The sequence below is a fragment of the Cynara cardunculus genome (genome assembly GCF_001531365.2).
Source record: "Cynara cardunculus var. scolymus isolate 2C chromosome LG 2, CcrdV1, whole genome shotgun sequence".
Taxonomy (NCBI): domain Eukaryota; kingdom Viridiplantae; phylum Streptophyta; class Magnoliopsida; order Asterales; family Asteraceae; genus Cynara; species Cynara cardunculus.
In genome coordinates this window covers 13,547,999-13,564,195 of record NC_037529.1, presented here as the reverse complement: position 1 = coordinate 13,564,195, position 16,197 = coordinate 13,547,999, and the positions used below count along the sequence as shown (strand labels likewise).

Sequence of the window (16,197 nt, the reverse complement as noted above, 5' to 3'; positions counted from 1 at the left end):
GTTCACGGTTCATTTGTGTTCAAATTGATCAATACTGAAAATCGTTACTACCGTATTTCTTATGCGATTTAGGAATTCATACAAGAATGAACATGGAAGATCAATAGTATAAAAAAATTAATAATATGAATGCATATTTTTTGGGATTTGATTGTTTGTAACTCCCCATTAATTGTTTGGGGGTTACAAATGAATTCAATTTACTACAATATCCTTGTAAGGATAAAATGAATGGAATTTGATTGGTTGAGAGGGTTTTTAAAGTTAACATAAAAATGATGGTTAAACATTTGATCTTCCCTCTATATATATATATATATATATATATATATATATATATATATATATATATATTAAAGAGAGAAAGTGAGAGGGAAAGACGCATTATACACCAAATATTCTGCCACCAATATTTGTTGGTGAAATTATGAATGATTGGAAATCATTGATCCATTCCTAAACATATATCTAAGTTTGTTAATTATTCTTTTCTTAATTAAACCTTTTCAATTTCTTTGGTTGGAGTTGGTGGATCAAAACTGATGTCTACACTTCTCTTTTTTAAAACATATAATTGATATATATATATATATATATATGTATATGGTATATTTCAAATGCAATCATATTCATTTGTAAAACCAATACAACCCAATCAATTGAGATATTTATGGAAACGATGAGAGTTCATTTTTTATGATTTAAATATTTATGGAAGATGACTAGATTTCATTAATTATGATCAACTAGAAGCGTACTCGTTCAATGCAACGAGATACATCTTGATTTTAATATTTCATTTTATTTCTTTATCTCAGTCGATGTTATAGTATTGTCTTATGTGATATTGAAAAAAAACGACGATGTTTTTATTTTTGAACAAAATATAAATTTGAATATATCATACAAATTTGACAAAAATATATCGATATTAATATCAAATTAACTATTTAAAATTCCTATTTTTGTGTAATTTTTTAATTCAATTTTTTTTTATTATACTTTAGTTTTGGTTCAATAACAAAGTAATTTATATTTAGTTTAATAATATAATTTTCTTATAAAGATAATAATTAATTATTTTGTTAGCACTCGATAATATCCTAATTATATTTTAGATTTTTTATATTTTAAAATGAGATGTTTATCCTCTATTTTGATTATGTTTATCCACAGTTAGTTACATGAATTTAAACATTAAGTTTTAATAAGTTGTACTTATGTATAATTTGCTTGTAATATTGAATTTTAAGTAATATGCATAAATATACAATATTTCATGCATAAAAAATGGTTTTTAAGAGTTTTTGTCAAATGATTTATAATATAGCATACATACTTTATATTAGGAAACAATCAAAACTTTTATGAAATCACATATTCATCAAATTAAATCGACGGTTGAGATTGAGTTGTATTGGTTATACAAATGTAAATGATTGCATAATAACTCACACATATATATATATATATATATATATATATATAGGGGAGGATGGTGTAATAATCCTTGATAAATTGAGATTGAGTTTGTTTTCCAAACCCAATCCATTGGTAATCACTTGCGGATAATTTTTTTTTTAAATTTTTTCAATTGATAGATTTTGAATTCGTCGGTGATCCGTTGGAAATTACCGCCTGATTTTGGCCATTGGTAATATTTGTTAGTGAAAGTCTGTTTTCTAGTAGTTTATGTATGAAAGTTATGTTATTAATGGTTTCAGATTTATCAATTTAGATCCAATTTAAAACATATGAGCGAAAACATGGTATAACAATTTAGATGAGAAATCTAAAATTGATTAGAGATCCGAAGAACGTCCACAGTGCGTCACATATCCCTCTTCAGTATGAATATTAATCATGAATATGAAAGTGTTATTCATCATGAACCACACATTCATGATGAATAACACGTCCATATTCCTAATGAATATGACACATGTCGTGTTTGAACGGTTCCTGTTTCCAAATCAATTTTAGGTTTATAACAGAACTTACACTATATATATAGTTCCCTTCTTTTGTTAACAAACAATTAGTCTTAACTTTGTTAACAAAATTCATCCATCTAAATTTATCATCACCAGTTTAGATTGACTTAATGTTATTTAGTGGATAAAACTAAAAGAAACGCGTGTACATCAGTGTATTCATAAGTGAACAAGGGTAATATGTAAAATGATATACTACATGTGATTAGAAAATTGATATGAAATCCTTGTATCTCGCCGAATCAATATGATAAATTAGTGAATATGAATTTAATGCAAGTGATAAAAGGTTATTGACTAAAATCATATATGAACAGATTGTACCCATATGTTCCATTGTATTCACTTACGAACAAATTGTACATAGTAACTTTGTACACACATAAACATAGTATAATTATTCACATATGAACACAAAATAGATCTACATCATAAACTAATGAATTTGGTGTTTGTTCATACAAAAAATTATCAACCCTATAATTAAGAAACAATTATGAACCAAATAACTAACAACCCTATGATTAAGGAAACAATTTATGTGACTAAAAACAATCTACCCTATGATTAAGGAAATGATTTATGTAACCGATCTATAAATAAAAAAACAACTTAAAAGTACAAAAATACCCTTGTCTAATTTTAAAAGGTTTTAATGCAACCAACTTTCATAGTGAAATTTGATTGGCTAATGAAGGTTTGCAAAGTTAACACTAATTTTCAGGTTAACAAATGATTGACCCTTTCTCTCTCTCTCTCTCTCAATATAATATATATATATATATATATAGAGAGAGAGAGAGAGAGAGAGAGTCCACAGACATGGCGATAGGGTCGCCCGTTAACTTTTTGGGCCGTTAATGTGAGATCACATATGATTTGGTACATGATTTGACCGTTCTTGTATTCCTCCTAAATAGTTAGTATTCTCTTTTGATCCTCCTTTTTTTTTCTCTCTCTCTCTCTCTCTCTCTCTCTATATATATATATATATAAAGGAAAGATCGTTCGAAAAATTTCAATATAATATATGATTTCACTTCTTCATGTGTGTTTAATCATATATGATTAAGCTTGTGTATCATGTATGTAATTATATATGATATTAAAACTTCTCTTCTTCTCGTAAAATGTTTAGTTTCTCGTTTGAACATACCCTTATATATATATATACACACACACATAAAGAGAGAGAGAGAGGGGAGGAAGGTTTTCAAGAGAGAACCATAAAAAAGAGAATAACAAAACATCTATCAATCTAGATGAAAAAATAGATGACCCAAATTCGAAACGTAATCATCCGTATAATCCTGTATTCAATTTTGAAAAATGTAAACACCTCCATTATTCGCAATCATAGAATTAAATAGATGGATGGTTTAGATGGATTTCATTGTTTTTTTTTCTCTATTGAACCCAACCCTATATATATATATGTATATAAATTTCTAACATTTTTCATTAAAAATAATTTTCAGTGAGTTTTCTCACACGATTCCAATTACTCGCAAACCGACCAAATATTTGTATGATTGAGTTCTTAGTTTTTTTGACATCTAATAAAAAATGGAGTTACAAGGAAAAGAAGATCCAAAATCGTAGCACTCGAAATTTTTTGACCAAATTGGAGAAGTGTGTATCAACAAAGTATTATAGTCATAAAGATGAAGAAATATATAAGCTAAGGGGAAAAGTGTCCAATAGTCACTACAACAAAATTAGGTTTATAGGACGTCCACAATCTCTAAGTGTCCCAATAGACCGTTTTTTGGGATTTAATTTATAGGATCAAATATATTAAGCGTCCTATCTAAAGGCGTTGCAATAAATTTATATGATGTTTTTGGACGTCTTAACAAGTTTTTTAGGACATTTTAAATTAAAAACGTCGCATTAGCAACTTTATAGGACACTTTTGAGAAAGTGTCCTATAAACTCAATTTTTTATAAGACACTTGTTTTTAATATGACAGTTTTTCAAATAGTGTCCTATAAAGTTGCTAATGGGACGCTTTATAATAAAAGTGTCCTAAAAAACTTATTACAACATCAAAAAATGTCATATAAACTTATTACAACATCTTTAGATATGATATTTAATTTTTTGGTCCTATAAACTATGTCCTAGAAAGAGATCTATTGGATGGTTTGAATTTGAGATTGTCCTATAAACCCAATTTTGTTATAGTGCAACTTTACTCAGGGCCATAAGTCATCGTCGACAATTTCATTAAAGCAAGATCTTCATGGTTGAAAGCAAGCCTCAAGGTTCTCAAAATAATAGATGTGTTAGTATATCATGCATATATGTTGTTTTAAGCAAACCTTGCTGATGACTCACTACATATTTTACATGAATAGACATATTCTAAATATACTGATAACAGTATATTGGTGGCAATATCAGATATGAAGTTCGTAGATAATTTGAAGCAGGTTCTTGATGATCGAACACTATTGTATAAAGACTTTGGATGCTGAAAGGTATCATATGTGTGTATGCTGGACAAGATGCAAATGTAACCATAGTTCTAGTCTCAGTTCTTAAATTTACTTGGCATTTTTAGAGCTAAGTTAACCTGTCACATTTTTAGAGGTAATTTTAGTTTCAAAAAAAAGGGAAGAATGAGTTTAGCATTTTATGATATGATCCCACAATATGATTTTCATTACTAAAATGAAAATATACATGTAACCAAATCCTTTCTAGCGAGTGCATTGAACTCTTTTAGACGCACGTATCTAATTGAAGTGTTGCCATTATGCATTTGTTCCAAGCTGCCTTTGGACCTCAATAAATTGTACAGGACCACAATTACCATGCTTAACATGAAAATCATATTTTTTTCACAAAGTTAGATGAGGATAATTCACATCAAGCCGTAAATGCAAAATGTTTATGTAGGATAACAACCATGATGTTACTTATGTATCAATGGGGCCATGTAATATTATATATACTCGTCCATGTGTATATACATGTGGAGAAATACATATACACATATATATACAGTATGTGTATGTATATGTATTTAAATGACATATTTCTTGTTTTGCTTGGAAACAAGAAACAATAGATTTTGAAATGGTAATAAGAGCATGTTTTTTTTTTCTTGTTTTGCTTCTGGGAAAGTTCTAAGGTATTGAAGATGGTACTGAAGTGGCTACCAAGAAAGGTAAAAGAGAATCCTATACACCTTTAGAAGTTGCATCGGATTTCTTACTTTTCTTGGTTGGCCTGGAATATGGTGATAGAAAAGAGACTTCTTTGGTCCTCTTATCGAATAAGGAGGCAATTTTGGCCAACAAAAATTGTGTAGTTGCTTCTTTACCCAACATTGAGTTCCAAATCGGTCTAAGAGATTGGGCAAAAGAGATCATACATGTGGGGATGGGTGGTTCCAATGGAAGAGTTTTCTTTCGAAAGATGTTGCAGGTGATGTGGTTGATCTCAAGTATTGATTCATCAAATTGACTTGGATTGTCTCCAAGGTTTTCATCAATCAGAAGAGCTAAGAACCGATCAAAAGGGACATGGGCTTTCTTTTTGCTTCTCACCTCACCAGTTCATCATAAAAATATTTTTCAAAATTGATGTTCTTTTGAAAAACAAGAGCATGAACCAACCATGTGACGTTGCTGAGAGATTGATCATAGCCATTAACCTAGGAGCTAAGGCATTGTACCAGACGAGCGAAGAAATAATGCAAACTCTTGACATGTTCTTGAAAAGAATGGTCATAACGGCTTTTGCATCCTTGTCTTTTGATTGATGTTCTAGAATTTGAAGAACTTCTTTAAGTTCTTCGTTAGAGCACAATTACTCATAATCGTTGAATAAGGATGAAGGAAGTTGGAGAATCTTGGCAACATCATCAGTAGTGATGATCACAACAGCCGCCACAACAACCACCACAACAGGACGAGGACGAGAATGAAATCAGGATGAGCATGAGGACACAGATACTGACTCGTACGACGATTAGATATTTACGTATTAATATATTTGAGATATTAATGTTTATTTTATGTCATTAGTTTTGTAATACATTTTGAAAAATTTATTGCATTACAGTTTTCAAAATTACTTTCTAGTTATATGCATTTCAAATTATTTGGTTATAATATATAATAGCAAATTTTTTTACCTACAACGTCAACATGTCGTTGCTATAGAAAAAATTATTTTTAATTTTTAGCATACAATTTGTCGTTACAATAGGAAGCTATAGCTACGGACCAATAGTGACGAGCCTTACAGCAATGATACTTGTCACAATAGACAAATAGCAACAAAAAATTTGATCTTTAGGGTAGATTTGTTGTATTAAGATTGGTTTTGGGATTTTGTCTAAATTTTGAGTTAAAGTTAATGATGATGGTATTCAAACCTTTTGGTGTATAAGTTGCATACAGGTTGGGTATTTGTATTTTATTGGTTTATATTGACTTTTATTGGATAGCTAAATGAGTTGTTGAGTTATTGGTTTGATTTTGGCTCAAATGAGAGTTGAGACATTTGTCAAGGTTAAATTTCTCAATGTCGAGCTTTGCACGTGGTTTATATTTATTGTATATTTATTTGGATATTACATTTTTGAGTGTGGGAGTTATTCAATTGGAGTCATGTAATTTTGACTGTAATGCAATGGATCCATAGGAAATAGGAGTCAGTTTGTTGATTTGAAATGATATTATTATCCCTATATTGTAGCTAGAAATATCTTGGATTAGCGGAGGACTCAAGCTACAGATCATGAGTGGTTGAACTTGATGACCGTGTGATATGTAACGAGGGAATCAAGCTCAGAGTGTAGGTGGTTGAACTTGATGATCCTGTGGTCCGTAGTGGCTGTCATTTCTATCGAACGAACATATCTAGGATCAGTTGTGGCTCAAGTTATAGACTGTGGATGGTTGAACTTGATGACAATGTGATCAATAGTGAGGCTCATTAATTTTGATGTATGCTTACTTTGTGTTCGCTACATTTGATGGATACAGGTTTACCCCATCACCAAAAGGTATTGTTTTTGTATATAGAATTTATCCAGATTTTCAGTGTTGTTTTGGGTACAAAGTGTATCCATAAATTGTGGTTTTGGATATTTAACCTTATCCATGTTTTGGTGTTTTGAATATTAAACCTTATTTGCATTTTGTGTGTTGGGTTTTGGCTTAATGTTTATTGAGTGTTTTGATTAATGAGTTTTCATCATAAAAATTGTGGGTTATGGAAAAGATGTTGCTTTAATATAAAATAGATTTCATTTTGAAAATTGTATATTTACATAATATTCTTTCAGTTTTACTGTTTTATATTAATGATGAAAATTGTTTGAACTCAATAGGATTTAAGCCTAACATGTTTTCCTTTGTTGACATGTGTATCAGGTCCTTGTTGGAGAATGGTACTAGCGTCACTGTAAAGAGTTGAGTGCTAGTTAAAGGCACAAAAATGATTTAGCTATTTAGAGACGTCTTCCGTGTTTTAGAGATAGTGACTATTATTGGATTTTAGTAACACTTGCCCTTAGTCTAGACTTTGTGTAAGGGCTGGCTTATCAATTGATGATGTTAAATCTTAGATTGTTATTATAAGTAATCAAATGGTGACCTTTTAGAAAGGAATTTATTTTTTATTTGATGTCATAATTTTTTTAAATTAGTCAGTTTTTTTTTTCTTCTGGATTTTGGGGTGTTACAGTTACTTACATATAACCCCAAAATCCTCTAAGTATCCGTGAAGGTTTGTCAATCTTTAAATCTAATAGTTTGGGACTCAAAAATTCCATTTCTTTAAAGTTTCGGTTATTAGAATATATAATACATGTTATTATCTTATACGTGGTTCCAAATAGTATAATTAACTCTTAGTACCATTAAATCCGCGGATCACCATAATCAACCTCAGCTAGTGCGAAACCGCAAACACAGCATCCCACCCTATAGTACTAATTAGTCGTGGTTGAGGCAAGGTAGACCTTGTGTTGCATGCCGAGGAACATGATCATAACTTATCCAATGCTCGGAAAAGGATAACACAAGAGCTACAAGCTATGTTATCGGGAATGTTGGCCAATGGCAACAAAGCTAGAATTGAGATTCCAATAAATCTTGTCCATGAACAATAAAACAACACCAATATGAAGAGCACAGTGAAGAAATGTTGCGGGGTGACAAGGAATCCAAGAGCGCATGCACTTTGGATTCCAGAAAGAGGGTTCGATAGCATTAATGAATTGGAATAGTAAGATGCAAAGCAATTTCAACATTTATGAGTCAAAAAATAAGCCAGGATTCTTGATATTATAGTCGAAATAAAGTCAATAAAAACTAGCCTAAAACTCAAAATCTTTTGATTTAAGAAGTTAAATCTTATGTCAATAAGTAAAATTAATTGTTTATAACTACAAGGGTGGTGCCTGATTGGTTTGAACTTGACTCCAAAGGTCAAAAGTAGCAGGAAGTCTCAGGTTCAAATCCAATGAGGAATAAAAATCCCCTTGTGGCCACGAAGGTTCAAATGCGGCGACTCCAAGCTATCTGCAAAGCAGGTGGTCGTATTGGGATTAGTCGGCTCGTATAACGGGTTGGATATCCAGGTTTATCAAAAAAAAAATTTAATTGTTTATTATTTCAAGAAAAAGGAATTAAAATAAAGAGAGCCAAGCCTAGAGGTAAAACGACCTGCAAATTAAATGGGCTGCTGCAGCTTGTATAAAGCCCACGATGGCAACTCTCCTTTGCAATTGTTTATTTCACATAAATTGGTTTAATTAGTTCTTGTCACATTTTGTTTATTTAATTAGTTATTTTAAAGTAATTAAAATATTTCATCACAATTTGTAACGTATTCTCAAATGATTTTGATTACAAAAAAAGCTACGATTTCTAGATAAAAATATTTTGAAGGAAAAACCATTTTGAATATTTTTAAGTTGGTTTTTTTTTACCATTAGAAAATTAATGATTTTGATAATTTGATTTGAAAATTTAATTAAAGGGTATTGTAGGTATTTTAAAATTTCCCCTCTCTCTGTGACCTCTGGTAAATCTTATTTCGGCAAACACCAAGTAAATATGATACCTACAAACATTAACACTATTAAAAAAAAGATACATACGATACTTATTGTGATACCTAAAATACGTACAACAATGCACTAGGATACCAACGGTAATACCAATGTGATACCATTCTGATGCCCGTATGATATCACTGTGATACCTTTAAATTATAATCCAGAAAAATTTCTTAAAAACATACTCTATAATATAAAATAGATTCGATACAATAAAAAAAATGATCAAAATAGGAATTCTAATTTGATTCCATGATGATTCGAAAAGAGTTTCATTTTAAAACGAAATTACACGACCCAATTCTTATTACCAAAAGACCTTATATATAAAACCAAATAAGGGAGGGGGTTGGAAATCAAATTTGTATCTCCACCATCGTTTTCAAGATCCAAAACTGAAGAGAAAAATTCGGTTGGATTTAAGGGTCGTTTACCAAGCGCTTACTACATGGTAAGCGCTTACTACTTGGTAAGCGCTTACTACTTGGTAAGCGCTTACTGGTAAAATTTAGCACTATTATTTACCCGCCAAATAAGAGATTTTAATTTACCAAAACGGTATCGTATGCAACAATTTACCCGGTAAACGCTTACCGTGGCAAGAGTCATCGCCCTCATTTACCGGGTAAGATTTTTGATCATTACCATATTCATTCGGTAAGGTAATGTGACTTGGTGATCACTTACCTGAGTAAGCGTTTGGTAAATGGCCCCATAGTAAGCTGCTCACAAAGACGTCTGTGCCTTCTTCACGCCGGTCTTGCTCACCCCATTAGAAAATGCTTATCTTTGAGTCACTGGTTGGAAGTTGCCGATAGTAGCAGTGGATGTCGGTAGCGGTAGTAGGAGGCGGATGGTGGTTGGGATAGCAAGATGAAAACCAAAAAACGGATGGTGATGGTAGTAGCAGGAGTAGGATGGTGGTGTCGAAGGTGATGGGAGGGGCTGGTTCAACGGAGATGATGAGTGGCCGTGGGCAATGGCGGATCCAGAAAATTAATGGGGTGGGGGCACGTTGGATGAGACTTGAGGGAGGCAAGCATATGGCCATATGGGACCGAGGGGGGACCGAGGGGAAACCATATAAGACGAGGATAAAAATAGATAATTTAAGCTAGTTAACAAACGTTTTTGGTCTTTGATTGAGGGTCTTTTGCCCCCGATCCTTAAGGGCTAGATCCGCCCCTGGCCATGGGAAGGGTTGGTTCCCCATAGATAGTAGGAGGCGGCGAGTTTCAAAACAATAAATTAGGTAACTTAGGATTGGAATGCGTCAAATAAAGAATTGATTTGTCATAAAAAAAATCCAAACTGTCAATTTACCAAATTATCCTTTAATTTATTTAAAAAAAACAACATTAATTACATTAAATGAATTGCTCACATTGGATGTTACGGTTATCACAAACTATCTAATTCTCATTTCATTAGTCCCATATATACACACATACACCAAATGTATAATAATAAAGTGAACAAGACGTCAATAAAAATTGATGTTTAATCATTTGATTCGACAACCTAAGTTCTAATCAATTCGTTAAGGGGTTGTCTGACATTTGCTTAATGATTTGATTCAGAATGCTTAAAAGAGTGTTTGGTAACTGTTCTGAATGGACAGTCTGAATAACAACAAATTATCATTTTAACCATTTGTATAATTTACTTCTGAATGAAATATAACTGTTTAGTAAATATATGAATAAAACAATTACTTTACAAGTATAATCATATACTCAATATTACTAGTTCAAAAGCCCGTGGATTCAACATGACATAATAGTGAATTTTGATCACTTGAGTAAATCCATGAAAGGTACACAAATACTCACAAAAGTCAAGATTAAACAACACATAATAGTCAACTACTCACAAAAGTCAACCTAATAGTAATGTTTAAAGAAAATCACTTTTGATACATATGTTTGATTTTTGGTATTTGAATACAAAGGTTTCATAGTATGATCCTTTTAACTGTTTTTGTTACTCACAATTTACGAAGGTCCAGGTTTACTAATGGAGGAAAGAATATGACGTTATGTGACTCATCTTGATTTTACATTTTTGACGCAAAACTACACCCCTTTGGGGAACAATTAAGTGGAATAAAATCAGGGCATATAACAAAATCAGTAGAAGAAAATCAGGGTAGATAAGTAATCGAGATACCATGAGAGAGCATAGAATAAAATTTAGTAGAAAAGGGAAAGGAGATATCGTGAGAGAGTAGAGATTCACGGAGATGCATGAAATGAGAAGGATATGGCCAGCACAACCACCATGGGAGGAGACGATGTGGGATGATAACGATATCGCCAAGAAGCACCATGGGACGACACAACGTGGGATGAAAGGGAGATAACAATTTATCCAAATGATACCAGCCCTGATCGATCTCGACACCCTATTTGCTATGTTCTAGTCGTTCGTCACAATCCCAGCCGCTAGACCATATGACGTTGCATTCCCTCTCTTTATCACCTCTTCAACCGTTCTACAATTATTATTCCAAACTATTTATTTTCAAAATTTGAACTTATAAATTAGATATTACTGTAAAACTTAAAAATTGGACTTACTTAACTTCATGACAGCCATTACCGGACCGAAGATTTCATCCCTTGCGATAAGCGAATCATCCTGGTTAAAAACAAAAGAGAATTAACAAATATGCGACTTCAGTATCTGAAACGTTTCGTTTGACACATACCGCTACATTTTCAAAGATTGTTGGCTCTATAAAATATCCCTTTTCTCCGCAAGGCTTACCACCGATTAGCAACGTTGCGCCTTCTCTCTTTCCATGATCGATGTACGAAAGTACCCTCTCGTATTGTTTCTTATCAACCTATGAAAAAAAGGCGGGATGTTACTTAAAACGGTAATATTTCCTTTTTAGGTGAGGTTTTAATTTATCTTGTAATTACTTGTGGTCCTTGACAAGTGGAAGGATCAAACGGATCCCCGACGATCCAGGTTTTCGCCTTTTCAACCAATTTTTTCATGAGTTCATCGTAAATCCCTTCTTGAACAAATACGTGCGAACTACACACACAAATTTCTCCCTACACACAAATTGAAGTTACAGATTTTAGATGAAACCGATTTAAAATCTAAACTATGTGGAATAATCAAATGAAACATGTGAAATATACCTTATTAGCAAGACTCCCAAAAGAGAGCAAGATATGCGGCTTCATCAACATCTGCATCGTCAAAGATTATGAGCGGGGATTTACCCCCAAGTTCAAGAGAGACTGTTTTCAAATTGCTCGTAGCCGAAGCCTGCATAATTTGCCGTCCAACTTCTGTTGATCCCGTGAAACTAACCTGAAAAAGAAGACCATAATGGATATAAGTATCACGAGGGAAGAACCGTTGTTTTTTGTAACAATCCATCTTACATGGATTACAAAAATAGATTTGTGAGCTCTTTATAATCTTCAGGTTATAAGCTATCAATAACTTTTACCAGTTGTATTAAAAATTATTGGGTTAGGTACAATATTTTTTAAAGAGTATAGTTTGTAAGAACCAACAGAGTCTATATCCATGTGTGAGGCTACAGCAGCACCTGCTATATGTCCCAATCCTGTCACAACATTGAGAACCCCATCTGGGATCCCTGCCTATATATTCAAAAAAACAGATAAAATGTGAGAACATCTGTTGTATCAATGTAATTTTTTAAAGTGTCATATATATATATATATATATATATATATATATAGACAGATTTAAACGAGAACGCTAATTATTTAAGAAAAAAATATCATTAATGTACAAAATCATATATGATTCGAGCGACTTTGCCTGCAACTTAAGTGACCTCAAAAGTCGCCCGCTTCCATTCAATATAAAATCACATGTGATTTTGTACATTAACGATTTTTTTCTAGTTTTCTTAAATAGTTAGCATTCTCCTTTGAACCGCTCTCTCTCTCTACACACACACACACATACATACACATATATATATATATACATATATATATATATATGTATATATATATATATATTTCTGCTTACGAGTTTAGCCAAATGGGCCAAGTAGAGAGCTGGGAGGGGTGCTTGTTCTGCAGGCTTCACGACCATCGTGCAGCCGGCGGCTAAAGCGGGTGCACATTTAAGAATAAACATGGCACTAGGGAAGTTCCATGGGATGATAAGACCAACTACGCCAATGGGTTCGAGCAAAGTATAGCCTTGAAACTCGCTAGACAATTTCAAAGTTTTTCCGTGAATTTTATCTGCGGCGCCATCAAAATAGCGGAGTTCTTTTGATATGCTAGGAATGTCGACAGTGGTCTCGAAGCTAAAAACTTTACCCGCATCAAGGGTTTCCAGTAGTGCTAGTTCCTCAATGTTTTCGTCGATTAGATCAGCGAATTTATTCATTATTTTCCCCCTCATCTGCAAATATTTGAAATTATATAATCACTGGAAAATAAAACATATTTTCGGTATTTTTGCTTCGTTATGTGATAATGAAAATTATATGAGAAAGGTGAAGGTGAAAAAAGGGAAATTACATGTCTACTTTAATTTCCAATTATAGAATTTCAAAGAAGAACGAAACAATAATGGAAGATTTTGTTTTGGAAAATTGATTCAAATAGTCATTTCATCAAATTCGAATTGATCTTTTAGTCATTTTTCTTTTGAGTTTATCAAAATGTCATTACGTTTGCAATATCCACATCCACAATATTACGCACCTGTCTAAAAGACAAAAAAAAAAAAAAATCAAATTCCACGAGATTAGTAAGTGGCATCGTCGCAATTGCGGACATAGATTGAATTTAATAATTTTTTTTCGCCTTTTAGTCAGATCCACAATAGTTCGGACATGGATACTATGGACATAGTGACATCCAGATAAATCCGACCAAAAAAAAAATCAAAAGACCAATTTAAATAGGTTAAATGTCTATTTGTGTCATTTTCCTTTTGTTTTATGTGGTGGAAAATAAACCCTTCAATATATTAAATTTATAGTTTGTCATTATGACAATACAGTATTAGGAGAAAGTCAAAATCAACCAAAGTAACAATTTTTTGGGGGGTATCGACACCCTTAACCCCTGCTAAATACACCCCTAGCCTTATCTACAATCATTTTTTTTGTTGTCTAATTCTTTTATTATAGTTACTTAAATATTTGTATTACAATTGAATTAATATAATTTATTAATTAATTCATTTTTTTCTCTTTTGTTACCTTTTTAATCAATATTTATATAAATAAATGATTAATTTTATTATTATTTTTATGTCATTATTGAATACAACATAAAAACCAAACCAACTAAAACATAAAAAGGCTTATGATACTATCGATTGACATTTTCTTCGTGCCGCCCTTTTCGGGTACGACTTGCCTCTTACCATGATAAACTGGATTATGACATGTGTTTCCATTGCTTCCTACTCGGTCAGTAATAATGGAAACCTCCATGGCTATTTCAAGGGAGGTTATGGCTTGAGGCAAGGTAATCCCCTTTCCCCTATCTTTTCACCCTGGTTATGGAGGTTCTTAACCTCCTGACCAAAAGAAAAATCAGTGAGACGGGCACCTTTTCTTATCATTAGAATTTTGAGGAGCTAAAGATCATGCAACTTTGCTTTGCTGATGATCTTCTGATATTCTGACATGGTGATAGTGATTTTGTCCGTATCATAAAGGAATCTCTTGATGAGTTCTCTGGAGTGTCGGCATGTTCCCTAGTCCGGCCATCTGCCTTCCAAAGTCTCAAGGAGGGATTGATATTAAGAGCCTAACCAGCTAGAATCTTGTCCTTATGGCCTCCAACACTTGGATAATCCTTACCAATAAGGACTCTCTATGGGTTAAATAGATCCACTCCTACAGGCTTCAAGACCGAAATTTCTGGGATGCCCCGATCTGTAACGATGTTGGTTGGGGTTGGAGAAAGATCCTGGGCATGCGGGATAAGATACGAGACTTCATTGTCTCCCAGATAGGTGATGGTGCTTCCTCCTCTGCCTGGTTTGATAACTGGCACCCTGTTGGCCCCCTCTGTCGGCAAATCTCTCCCCGTAATATCCTCAGCACTAACCTCTCCCTCAACGCCTACGTTAAGGACATTATCTGTCAGGGAAGCTGGACTTGCCCCCACCTGAGGGACAGTCCCAATCCCTTTATTCATGATTCCTCCCCTCATGTCCTTTCCCCTTCTGTCCCTGATAAACTTCTCTAGAGAAAAAGAGATGGTTGTCTCACTTCTTTCTTTATCCATGAGGTCTAACTCTCCATCCATCCCAATGAGCCGGATGTCGGGTGGCATCACATGGTTTGGTTCTCTTAAAACATCCCAGACGTGCTTTTGTTCTTTGGGTTTCCCTCAAGCAGTGTCTGAAGATGCATGATAAGCTTCGGTTCTGGGAGGCCTATTCTAATCTGTCTTGTGCTTTCTGTCTTAACGGGTCTGATTCTCATCAACATCTATTCTTTGAGTATCCGTTTCTTAACCAGGTTTGGAATGGCCTTAAGCCCAAACTGAACCTCCCTGTTATCCCGGATAACTGGTTTGATATTATCAATATGTTCCAGCAAGACACCAAAGGCAAGACCATTTGGTCTATCATTCATCGCTTAGTGCTTGCTAGAACCGTTTACCACCTCTAGCAAGAAAGGATTAATCGCATCTTCAAAAATAAGAGAAGATCTTCTGACATGGTGGTCAAGACCATCTCTGATGATGTCTGATCCTGGCTGATTGGCCTTATCATGAAGTCTTCCCCAAACGTTGTTCGTGCTAAGTTTGTCTGGAATCTTCCCTAGTGGTTGGTTCCTTTCTTCCCCCCCCCCCCCCCCTCCCCTCCTTCTTTCTTCTCCTCTCCCTTTTCTTCCCTTTTTTGGTGGTTGCTTCGGTTTAGCTTCCTCCCATGTGTTGTCCTTGGTTTTTGCTTCCTATCTTTTATAAAAAATTTAAAAATAAAAAAAATCTTTACTTTTTTTCTTGATTGGAGCGGCCGCCCCCTTCTATATCGAAAAAAAATGTTTTCTCTTTAATTTCTTTAAAGAATAAATGTTTAGGTAAATAAATGTTTAATTCTTTTATTAATCTTTTATATCAATATTTTTTTACTGTTAT

The 16,197-nt window shown here is 33.2% G+C and overlaps 1 pseudogene; it reads right to left on the bottom strand.

Annotated features, from left to right (window-relative positions):
- Positions 1-11,506: 11,506 nt before the first annotated feature.
- On the bottom strand, positions 11,507-15,387 carry LOC112505912 (annotated as a pseudogene).
- Between the last annotated feature and the right edge of the window lie 810 nt (positions 15,388-16,197).